Below are 5,390 nucleotides of genomic sequence, written 5' to 3'. Positions count from 1 at the left end.
CACGCGCGCGCGCGCGCACACACACACACATACACACACACACAGAGGCAAGCTCCGAGTCACACTTGACTGATTCAAGCACTTGCCCGTGTGGAGACACACACACATATACAGACCAGAGTCACACCACGTCACTCACAGCCCCACGCACCTCCCACAGACACCCACACACCCCAGAAGCCTGGCCCACAGGGCAGGAGCTCGAGAGCTTACAAGTATTCACCTGCGCTTATCCCTGCTCCCCACCTACATGTGACACTGTACACACATGTACATATAAAAACAAACACGCAGCCTCGGCCACCCAAACCCCATCCTTGTAGCCTTGGCCTTGCCTTGGGGAGGGCGGGTTGGCAGCTCCTCACTGCCAAACCTCTAAAGAAGGAGCAGAGAGAAGGAGGGAGAAACAGCCAGAGGTGAAGGGAAATTGGACTGAAGTCGAGAAACAGGGAAAGGGAAGGGAACGCGGGGCGGGGGGAGGGCGTAGGGTTGGGGGGAGGTGGACAGGATGAGGAAGGGATGGAAGGGGGAGCTGTACTCAGGGATGGAGCTGAATTCTGAGGCACTGAGACCAGGCCTGGGGGTAGGGGTGCTTCTCCTCTAGCTCGCACCTCTCTCCTCCTCCTCCCTCTCTAAGAGGTCTTGGGGGGCCCTCCCTATCCAATTAACAGAGAAGGAGCAATCAAAGGGAAGTTGTTAATTTGCTGATGCTCATTAGGGGCTCTTGGCACGAAGACCGTCGAGGTCTGATGGTGTCAGATGATGGGGGGGGCAGCGGGACCAGAATTCTATCTCTAACCACTCCTTCACTCCACTTGCGGGCTGGTGCAGCTCAGGGAGAGGAAGGTGAGAGGTGTGTTCCCAGGGTTTTAAGTTAGAATGAGAACCTGTAATGAGAAGGGGCTGGCACAGTAGAAAGAAGTTGGAAGAGAAGTTGTGAGGGCTTGGGGCCACGGGGCACATGGGAAGCCAGGGAAGGGAGCTGGAGATCCCTCGAGGGAGGGTTGGCTTAGGGCTGCAGAGGAGGGAGAGTAGGATCCATTAACTAGGTACCTGGGCAAGGCGCTACCAAAAAAGGAAGGTAGGATCTTAGGTTCTCCTCTTGAATTGGGGAGCTGTCCAGCAGCACCAGGCCTTTCCGGAGGGCTGCCATGTCCCTGGGTAGCCACTGGGTGGCAGCACCCTCCCAGGTACTTAGAATCAACCAAAAGGGGCATTTGGGAGTGGGATTTCAGCCTGGGAGGGCCCCAAGCAGGGGGACCTGAGGAAGCACTGGGCAGAGTCTGATTCCTGAATTCCAAGTGTCCTCGGGAGGAGGGGTGGACCATTTTGGAGCATCTGTAATTCCCCTAACTCCCCGCCCTTGCAGGTTGAATGACACATGGAGCTTCTTCAAATGGCTGCAAATTGCTTCAGTCACCTGGGATGTTACTGAGGGAGCAGCGGGGGAGGAAGGAAGGTGATGAGATGAGGTGGAGGCAGGCAAGGACTGATTGAGGCCAAGGAGCAGCCTCAGGAGGAGTCTGGGGGAAGATAAGAGAGAATCAGGCAATCTCAGATTCCAGACCTGGTCCCGCCATTCATTAGCATGGGCAGGTCCCTTGACCTCTCTGAGCTCAGTTTCCTCATCTGTAAGATGGGGATAATATTTATTTCACAGGAACTTCTGAGAATTACATGAGCTAATGCATAGAAACTGCTTAGTACATTAACTTGTACTTAGTAGATCCTCAATAAGTAATAATTATCATTATTAGCATTAGTGTTTGAATCTAGTGGTAAAGCCACCAGTGCAGCCGACTCAGGGCAGAAGCTGACAGCGGTTCTCAGCCCAGGCTGCACATTTGAATCACCTGTGGAGCTTTTTCAACTGCTGCTGCTGTAGCCCTGCTTTAGACCAATTAAATCAGCATCTCCGGAGGTGGGGCCCAGATTTCCCAACTTTTCAGGACCCGTAATATAGAGCAGTCAGTCTTGAGAAACCTTGATCTTCAGAATCCACGGGTCTCAATCGAGGCTTCAGTTGTGATTCCTGGTGTGTCAGGCCCCAGCTTTAGAAGTTCTTTCTCAGGTACAACCTGAGTCCCTTTTGCTATTGTTTCCTCTTCATTTGAGGTGAGATGGATCCCTGCACACACACACCCCCATCCCTGCCCTGTGCATTTCGGCAAACCTCCACTGAGGCTTTTCCTGTGTCCAGCCCCAGGATTGGCCCCAGAGACATGGGCCAAAGTCTCTCGGTTTCAGAGGAGAGATGAACATGCTGACACCCACCTGAATCTAGTCTAGCAAAAACCGAGGGAAATTGAGGGATGGGACAGCATCGAGTGGCAGAGGGGCAAGTCATACTGACAGGGGTTTGCAGCACAGGGATGAGGAAAAGGGGAAGTTGGCTTTGGTAAGATGACACTTGAGGGATCCAAGGGCTGTGATTAGTGTCGCACTGCTCCTTTCTGCTTCTCTGGGCCCACCTACCTCTTATTCAGGCCTTGACAGATCCTAGCTCCTTCAGCCTCCTCCCAGCTTCTTGTCCACACTTCCCTCCTCTCTGGTCACTGCAGTCCCTAGACCTCAGTACCCTTTCTCTCCTGGGGCTGAGAGAGAAATAGGCCTGGAGATTTCCCGCCCTCCACTGCATGAGGCATCTGGCTAGGACCCACCCAGGGCTTTGACATCATGCTGACCTGGATTCAAATCCCACCTCTGTCACACCAGCACTGTGTGATCCTGGGCAAGTTCCTTAACCTGTCTGAGCCTCCCTTTCTCCACAGACCATAAAATCTGGTTAATGCCCACAGTGATGAAAAATGTCTGCCCGGTAAACAGTAGGTGTTTCATCGATAGTGGCAAGTATTATTTTAATCCCTGAGAGGCTGATGGGGCAAATTCCCTATGGACACTTCCCTGGCAGATGGCCCCATCTGCTCTAGGTGCAGAAGCACCCTCCAGCCTCTCAGAGACAGGGGGATAAGGGGGAGGGCAAAGGGGGGACAAGGCCCCCTGGGACTCCTAGTCAGCTCTTCTCTGCTCCCCGTGCTTGAAATCACACATACCCCCATCTGTCTGCAACCACTACATCTGTGAGCTCAGCAAATGCAGAGACAGTTAAGGAGTTAATTAGCAGACAGTGGGAAGGGGCTGTGGACCTGAGGCTGATGAGACCCATCAACACACCTCTCCCCCACCCCTCCGGACTCCACTTTGCCCCTTGACCCTCATCTTCTCACCCTGGTCCACGCGGTCATGTCACCTCCTCCCTCATTTCTCTGCTACCCTTGCCTTTACCCTACCCCCCACCTCCCGCCTATCCTATCCTGTCCTCTCTTCTTCCCCATTCCTCTCGCTAATCTCTCCCGTGCCCCACTTAGCTTTTCCTCCCTTCCCCCCAAATCACTGCTTTCTTCATCTTTTGGGGGCTCACCCTTTTCTCCTCTCCATGTTCTCCTCTCATTCTGGCCCCTCTTCACTCTCCACACCTTCCCCCTCTCCCCACAACACCCCTCTCTCTCCAGAATAATATGGGTCTCAGAACGTAGTGCTTTGTTCACTGGGCACCATATCTGCTACAGGAATCAGTGGGTTCAAGGTTGCCTGCTACGCTGGGTCCCACCACTGCTGTCCGGCAGGGGTCTCCTCTGATCCTCACCCACTCCCAGCACCTCTCACTCCCAGTTCTCTGGGTAGCCTAGTCTCTTTCCTGTACAAGTACACCTTTGGGGGCTCTCTCCCCATACTTCTACTGTTGCCTCTCTCTCAGGGTCTTGGCAGTTCATCTGCACATCCAGGACTACGATGGACACTTCTTTTTCCTCCCTGGGGGTCCGGCAGATGGCCACCTTTCTCCCATCACACGTCCCAAATTGTGTGTCATCATGTCATTTGGGGAGTCATGGCTTCAGAAGGAAGGGATGATCAAAGAGAAAACATAGATTAGGAGACAGAGAAAGGCAGAGAGCAAGAAGGAGGGAGAGAAACTGGAGCCAAGGCAGAGATTAAAAGGGCAGATGTGGGGAGGGAGGATGAGAGAGATTAAGACAGAGAGTAAAGGTAACGAGACGGAGAAATAGAGAATTGGAAATAAGGAAGAGGCTGCTAAGATCCCTCACTGCTTTAAAATTCTGGGCCTTTGAGAAGAGTGAACAAAGGAGAAACAAAAGACCCACAGAGGACCTGGGGTTTTCTTCTTCCAGGTAACTTCCCGGGTTAGTCCTTTACCCACCCCTGATCTCCAGTTCCCTCCTGCACCAGCTGCCTTCTCTCTGTTTTGTGGGCTCTGGTTACTCTGGGAGCAGGTCTGTCCTCTGTCCTTCCCTGACACCATCTTCCCAAGGCAGGGTGCTCCCCCATAGTGGGCAGCGGCTTTTTTGACCTCCAGAAGAGGGGAAGGGGAAGGATTGTGGACCAGGCAATCGGCCATAGACTGTGCTCTGCCCACACGCAGTAGGTGCTTTGGGTCCTGGGCACCTTGAGGGCAGGGACTGCATCTCGAGCTCTGGGATGTCGGCACCTGGCCCGAGCCTGGCCGTTGCAGCTGCTCAATAGTGTTTAGTGAGTTGCGTGAATGAGGAGCACTCCTGGGGGTCATGGCTGGGTCTGGGGGTTCCCTAGGCTGGAGACATCTTCCTCTCTCTGCATCACTTGGTCCTGCAGGGCGCTTGTGTCTCTGAGCTGTCCCCAGCTTACAACAGTCTTCCTCTCTCCCCTCTTGCCCCCCACCCTCCTCCCACCTTAACCAGGCTTCTCTGGAAGGCGCAATCTCAGCGCCCCGGGCAGCCTGCGAGCCGGAGGAGGCAGTGCCGGTGAATAATTCATGGGGCTGGGAGACCCTTATCTCCCAGGCCGGCCCCACCCGGGGCCCCAGCACTGGTCCGCCGTCCCGCAGCTCCTCGCTTTATCTCGACGCCCAGCTTGTAATGCAGCCCGCCATATCACAGGCAGAGGGGGAGATTAATTTTCTGGTTTTGCATGGGCAGGGAGGGGAGGGGGCGTGTGAGGTGCTGGGGAGCAGAAGCTGGGATCTTTCCGATTTCAGACTCCAGCGGCTTAATCCTCTCCCAGGCCTGCGAGAAAGGGGGGGGGGGGGAAGAGGGTGCTGCAAGCCAGATTTCATCATCAGTGGCAGCCCCAACAGGGGGAGGAGGTAGGCGCTGGCGCTGAAAGGGGGGTTGTTTGGAAACAGGGGGAAAGCGGCCCTCAGCCTGGGCTCACAGACGCTGGGTTGGTCAGGAGCAAGGAAGGACTCAGGCCGCGTGCGGTGCACACATGGGCACATGTGTGTGTACACACAGGAGCTCGGGCACATGCGCGTACTGCTTCAGGAAGTGGTAACAGTCTTGGCTGTGCCACACCTCACACAGGGCCTGGCACAGAGGAGTCTAAAAAAAATGTTG

Source organism: Pseudorca crassidens, chromosome 11, assembly GCF_039906515.1.
Source record: "Pseudorca crassidens isolate mPseCra1 chromosome 11, mPseCra1.hap1, whole genome shotgun sequence".
In the NCBI taxonomy this organism is placed as follows: Eukaryota; Metazoa; Chordata; class Mammalia; order Artiodactyla; family Delphinidae; genus Pseudorca; species Pseudorca crassidens.
This window is presented reverse-complemented; position numbering follows the sequence as displayed.